The sequence below is a fragment of the Gossypium raimondii genome, unplaced genomic scaffold, assembly GCF_025698545.1.
Source record: "Gossypium raimondii isolate GPD5lz unplaced genomic scaffold, ASM2569854v1 Contig00035, whole genome shotgun sequence".
Lineage (NCBI taxonomy): Eukaryota > Viridiplantae > Streptophyta > Magnoliopsida > Malvales > Malvaceae > Gossypium > Gossypium raimondii.
This window is the reverse complement of record NW_026291194.1, coordinates 25,001-32,149: the sequence shown is the minus strand read 5'-3', so window position 1 is coordinate 32,149 and position 7,149 is coordinate 25,001. Positions and strand designations below refer to the sequence as shown.

The 7,149-nt window shown below is 32.9% G+C and overlaps 1 pseudogene; it reads right to left on the bottom strand.

The window, feature by feature from the left end:
- Positions 1–1,511: 1,511 nt before the first annotated feature.
- LOC128036793 (ATP synthase subunit alpha, chloroplastic-like) lies at positions 1,512–3,931 on the bottom strand (annotated as a pseudogene).
- Between the last annotated feature and the right edge of the window lie 3,218 nt (positions 3,932–7,149).

Genomic DNA, 7,149 nt, shown 5'->3' with positions numbered 1-7,149 from the left:
TAATTGAGAAAAGATAATTACTATGTTACAGCACGCAAAAAGAAAGGCTTGAAAAAAGCCCTTTTTGACTTTGTTATATAGATTATGTTATATAGATTATTATTTATCTATATAGAGTATTATTAATTATATAGAGTATTATTAATCCATAGATATATAGATTCTAAATTTTATTATTATTATATAGATTGATTATATAGATATATCCAACTTTTCTATAGAGATATAGAACTTTTATCAGTAATTCCATTCCATTTATATTCTATATCATTTATATTTTTAAATAAAACAAGGGCTCTAAAGAAATATCTCAAATAACAAAAAAAGAAAGAATATCGCTTTGATTTCGCGCAAAAGGGACTTTTAAATTTCCAATTTCCACGGACCGGCCTGGTCAGTACCCGGCCGGGCTCATTTTTTATTTTCAACTCAAATAACTCATTTTTTCTATGATTCTGCGATCTGGCTTGTTGTAACAAAAAAATCTTGTTATTGCATTGAATCAACAATCAGAAGCAGAAGAAGTCCTATTTCCGTTCCTATGATATAGAATCAAAATATTATTTCTATTCTTTTTCTTTCTTCCTATTTCTTTTTATTTCCATTTATTTTATATTTTACTAGAATAACTAGAATAAATAATAAAAAAACTATGGATTTTTGCACAATCCATTTTTATGTTATTTATGTTATGACTAAGTCCTTTTGTCGAATCCTATCTATCAAAACTCCTATAACACAAGTCTTCTGACAAAAGGTGGCAAGGCCCTAATTTTCAGGATTTTTTAGGCTCCTATCTTGTAATCCTATCTTGATTACGCCCAATTCCCCTGTTCGACAAAGGGTCCCTTTATATACAATAAATATACAATAAATACAATAATCGCATTGTAGCGGGTATAGTTTAGTGGTAAAAGTGTGATTCGTTCTATTAATCCCCCTAAGAGTTAAGGGGTCCCTCGGTTTGATTCATATTCCGAGCAAAAACTTTATTTCTTAAAAGGATTTAATCCTTTACCTCTCAACGAAAGATTTGAGGAAGAATATACATTCTCGTGATTTGGATCCAAGGGCCAATTAAATTAGATATAATTTTTAAATTATATTCTAACTAAAAATTGAAAAATTGGATTATGAAATTACGAAACATAAATTTTTTTTTTCAATTGGATCAATACTTCCAATTGAATAAGTATGAGGAAAAGATCCATGGATAAAGATAGAAAAGTGTATTTCTAATCGTAACTAAATCTTCAATTTTTTTGATGGGATAGATTGAAGCAAAATAGCTATTAAACGATAACTTTGGTTTACTAGAGACATTTACATCTTGTTTTAGCTCGGCGGAAACAAAATGCTTTTCCTAAGGATTTTCTCAAATAGAAATAGAGAACGAAGTAACTAGAAAAATTGTTCTATTCTAATCCCACTCTTCTAGAAGGATCATCTAGAAAGCGAATTGTTTTGAATGCATTCAGACAGAAAAGCTAACATAGATGGTATGGGCCGAATTCTTATTTCATTTCGTTCCTGCCTTATCTTTATCTTATTTATATTCAATTTTTTTGATTTCTTTTTTTTTTATTTATCCATCTTCCATAAAGGAGCCGAATGAAACCAAAATTTCATGTTCGGTTTTGAATTAGAGACGCTAAAAATAATGAATCAACGTCGACTATAACCCCTAGCCTTCCAAGCTAACGATGCGGGTTCGATTCCCGCTACCCGCTCGATATTCGAATTCTATCTATTCTATCTATTTGAATATTTATTAATTCAATTCAACGATGCATTAGCATCATTGAATTGAATTAATAAATACGCAATTCCTAACAATACAATTTTTCACATGTTCTTTAGTTTTTCCAACCAAGAGAAAAGAAAAAACCGAACAAGAGAAAAAAAGTCAAAATGTCAAAAAATCGTAATGAAAAGCGTCCATTGTCTAATGGATAGGACAGAGGTCTTCTAAACCTTTGGTATAGGTTCAAACCTATTGGACGCAATTTAGAATCGATTTCTATATTCCATTAAGTTAGAATTTTCTATTTATAATTGTTCCTGAAGTCGAAAACGTTCCATTTGGTCCTGAATAGCGTCTTTCAAAAGCGTTTCCGCTTCCTCAGTGAATGTCTTGGTAGAAGATATGATTTCTTGGAACTGAGGTTTATTCGTTTTTAAGTAAGTACGTAACTCAACGAGAAATTTCCTTACTTGTCCAATTTCTAATGAATCAAGATAACCATTCGTTCCGGTATAAATAGTACTTATCTGTTCTGCCACCGTAAGAGGAGCTGATTGGGATTGTTTAAGCAACTCACGTAATCGTTGACCTCGTGCCAATTGATTCTGAGTAGCTTTATCGAGATCAGAAGCAAATTGTGCAAAGGCTTCTAATTCGGCGAATTGGGCCAATTCCAATTTTGATTTACCAGCGACTTGTTTCATAGCTTTAATTTGAGCCGCCGATCCTACTCTGGAGACGGAAATCCCCACATTAATAGCAGGTCTGATTCCAGCATTGAATAGATCGGCGGATAAGAATATTTGTCCATCTGTAATGGAAATCACATTAGTAGGAATATACGCCGAAACGTCTCCCGACTGGGTCTCAACTATTGGTAAAGCAGTCATACTTCCTTCACCTAACTGAGAACTTGATTTAGCGGCTCTTTCTAAAAGGCGCGAATGCAAATAAAAAACATCTCCTGGATAAGCTTCACGACCCGGCGGTCTTCGTAATAGAAGAGACATTTGGCGATAAGCCTGTGCTTGCTTGGAAAGATCATCATAAATGATTAAGGTGTGTCGTTCACGATACATAAAATATTCAGCCAAAGCAGCTCCTGTATAAGGAGCGAGGTATTGTAATGTAGCTGGGGAATCCGCCGTTTCGGCTACCACAATGGTGTACTCCATCGCTCCCCTTTCTTGGAAAGTGGTCACTACCTGAGCCACAGAAGATGCTTTTTGACCGATAGCTACATAAACACATATTACATTTTGCCCTTGCTGATTGAGAATCGTATCCGTGGCTACTGCTGTTTTACCGGTCTGTCTATCCCCAATAATTAATTCTCGCTGACCACGTCCTATAGGGATCATCGAATCAATAGCAATAAGGCCTGTTTGAAGAGGCTCATAAACGGAACGTCTCGAAATAATACCTGGGGCAGGAGATTCAATTAACTGAGATTCAGAAGCTGAAATTTCACCCCGACCGTCAATAGGCTTAGCCAGGCATTTATAACACGACCCAAATAAGCCTCACTCACTGGTATCTGAGCAATTTTTCCTGTTGCTTTTACAGAACTTCCTCTTGTATCATCAAACCGTCACCCATTAATACAACACCAACATTATTTGATTCCAAATTTAGGGCAATGCCTATGGTACCCTCTTCAAATTCTACTAATTCACCTGCCATTACTTCATCAAGACCATGAATACGAGCAATGCCGTCGCCCACTTGAAGGACGGTACCAGTATTTACAATCTTTACTTCTATTATATTGCTCAATACGTTCACGGATAATATTACTAATTTCGTCGGCTCTAATAGTTACCATGAGTATTTCCTAATTATTTTTTGGAAGAAAAAAAATAATGCCTACAATCTACAATAAAGTAAAAGGTAAAAAAAAGGGCTAATCAGTTATTTCTTTCATCACCCCAAACAAGCCAATATTAGCGCTAATGGTGCGTAAATGTAACTCGTTGTTTAAAGAACTATTCAGAGTTCCTAGAGCTCCTTGTAAAGCTTGTTGGAAAACCCGTTGTCGGACTTGATTAATCGCTCTTTGTTGTTCAAAATAAATGGTTTCATTTTTGTAATTTTCTAATTGTTCCAAAATCTTATAAGTTGAATTAATCAAATTCAATTTTTCTCGTTCTATCTCAGAGTATCCATTCACTGAAACTGATCCGCCTCCATTTCTATTTTCCGTAAGCGGGCCGGGCCTTTTCCAGCCGTTCAATAGCCCCCGCGTAGTTCTTCTGAATTTCGAATAGTATTCAAGATCCTCTTTTCGATTATCTAATAAATCACTTAATGAAAGTAGATTATCTTTCCATTCATTTTTTTTATTTCAAAATTCCATGATCCTTCCTGAACCAAACATGAACCTTTCGATTCATTTGGCTCTCACGCTCAATTATTTCTTATTTATTGGGAATTAATTCCCAATATCTTTTTTTCTAATGTAATGAGCTTACCTCTCCTCTCGTCTCTATTCATATTCCAAAATATCGAAACTGATTACTAATACAAGACCAGAATATTCGGAGGATTCTTCTGACCAAAATAGAAAATATATCAAAAACTAAAAGTATAATAAAAAATAATAAATCAAAGATTTACATATAATTTGTAATTTATAATTGTACTTAGAATTGTATAATGTATAATTGTAATTTGTCAGCAAAGTTGTTTCTTTTTTTCTTCAAATTCAAAGAATTCTTCTCCTTTATACATAGGTCATCGATTCAGCATTGGAAAAGGGCTCAAATCGTTTTATCGACATGAGTGTTTTATATCGAAAAAACATTTTTGTTTTGAAAATATTTCTGTATTTAGTAACATAGTAGTAGAAAGAGTACCCTGCTGCATCTGAACTTCAAACGGGTTTGGCCTTAACCATGTTAATGGTCCCAGATTATTGGTTAATAGAGAATCAAAGTCGATGTACCAATGAATCACGAAATGCTATGGTTCTATAATATGATTTTAAAATTTATTCAGAAGTAATTGCGGATCATGCACTTTTTCTTTCCTAGTTATAATGAAAAAGTACAACTGGGTGAATCCAGCCTATTCTTGAAATAAACAACTCGCACACACTCCCTTTCCAAAAAGATCAATACACCAAGGACTACACTTAGATTTATTGGATTTGTTGCTAAAATATCGGTATTAACCCTGAAACTCCCGGCGGATGGCCAGTGACCCAAGGAAACGAAAGAATCGGTTACATTTTTCATATGATCTCCTATTTTATTTTAGATAGACTAAAAAAAGAACTCGGTTCTTTCTTTTGTATTATATCGCTTTGACTCCTTTTCCATTTATTCTATTCTATTTATATTATTCTAATTATTCTAATTCTATGTATTTCTTTTTTGTTTTAATAAATTATTAAATTTATTATAAAATTATTCATTATTATGATTATGAATTTTCATTTACCTATGTATAAACGGAGTCAAAATAGATTCTATTTATCTAGTTAGCTAGAAATGTATTTTTTTTTTCAATTGAAAATTCTAATAATAATAATTTTATTAGAATTAGGGGCAGGTTTCATGTCAATGGCAAAATACCTCATTTGTTGCAACACTCCTTTAAACAATAAATAAGAAATAAGTAAACAAGAAATTAAGAAATAAGGGTTCTCTTGAACTAAGAAGGAAGGAAGAAAGCGAGTCGGTGTGATAATTCCTCATCCTCAAATTAATCCTTCCCATGGATTATTGTCCCAACGAATAATTAATTGTAGGTGAAATCTTGATAGAATTCGAAAAGGAGGAGTAAGTCCCAAGCCATAAAATAAGAAAAAAATACAAAATTCTCATGTTTATAGGATTAAACAAAGGATTCGCAAATAAGAGTGCCAATGCTACAACCAGCCCATAAATTGTTAAAGCTTCCATAAAAGCCAAACTAAGCAATAAAGTACCTCGTATTTTTCCTCTGCCTCGGGTTGTCTCATGATACCTTCTACAGCTTGGCCCGCAGCAGTACCTTGACCAACTCCAGGTCCAATAGAAGCAAGCCCGACAGCCAACCCAGCAGCAATAACGGAAGCGGCAGAAATCAGTGGATTCATGATAAGTTCCTCGCACCAAAATAAAGAAATGGTTAATGATACAATCATCCAATGAATTTTGACTTAATTATATTATTCCATCGCTAAGATTCAACCTGCCGAAGTAACTAAGAACCTGAATGGAAGTGAGAAGATTATTGAACCGTCAGAACTATTTCGACATCTTTTTTTTAGGTCCTATCCGCTAGATTTTTTTGAATCCGCACATACTTTGTTCTTCCCTTTCTTTTTTCCAACCCATTCTTTGCTTTGAATTCTTCGTTTTGTCTTTATTTTATTTATCTCTTTATTCGTTCAATTCATAGTCAAAGACGAAACAGAGGAACTTCTATTCTTCTATTGGAATACCTATCTAAATCCACAGTAGTAGGTTGGATTAGATATATTTTGAGTTGGTATATAACTAGTCAATATCTAATATCCCATATACATGTGTTTCTTACATAACGTAAACCAACTATTCATGTCTTAGATTCAATTGATTCTAGAATTCTTCCTCAAAGGATAGACAAGAGCTGTCTTATAGCCATTAGATTCCATATACCTAATTTTACCCCCCTTTTTTTTTTCCTAATCATTTTTTTTTTATATCGTTTTTGTAATGTAAATTCGTCTCTTCCTTTTATTTTTATTTAGCATTATCTCACATGGATACAATCTAAATGGACGAATTCATTAGACCAAATCATTGCATACAAATAAAACATCAATATCAGTATTTGATTGAGCTAAGTTCATGCAATTTATTTTATTATTTATGAAAAAATTTCTTTTGGTCAATCATTGAATTGAATGAAGAAATCGACTGAAATGGGAATCATTCTATATAAAGAACAGCTTTTAAAAATCATAGACCCTAAATTGATACCATAAGAATTCCTATTCGAATTAGGACTCATAATATTGAAATTGAATAAACAAAACAATATCAAGATAAAGATAATATTGATTGAAGGTAAATATGATATAAATATAAGTAATAAAAAATGGACCAACCTAGAATTTTAGGAAAAGATCTTTCAATTAGATCTCTTCCTTTTTATTACAATTTCTAATATCGTAATCTTTTTGTTATTACTCTAGATCGTCGTATTTGTATATTTATGGTCCCTAAGTAAGTAGATTATCTTGAGTTGCGCATACATTGATTGGACCAAGCTAAGCTAAAAAGAAAAGGGCTAGACTATTTCAAAAAAACTAGTCAATGATGACCTCCATGGATTCGCCTATATAAGCCGCAGCTAAAGTTGCAAAAATAAGAGCTTGAATCCCACTTGTAAATAATCCAAGGAACATGACAGGTATAGGGACGACTGAAGGTACT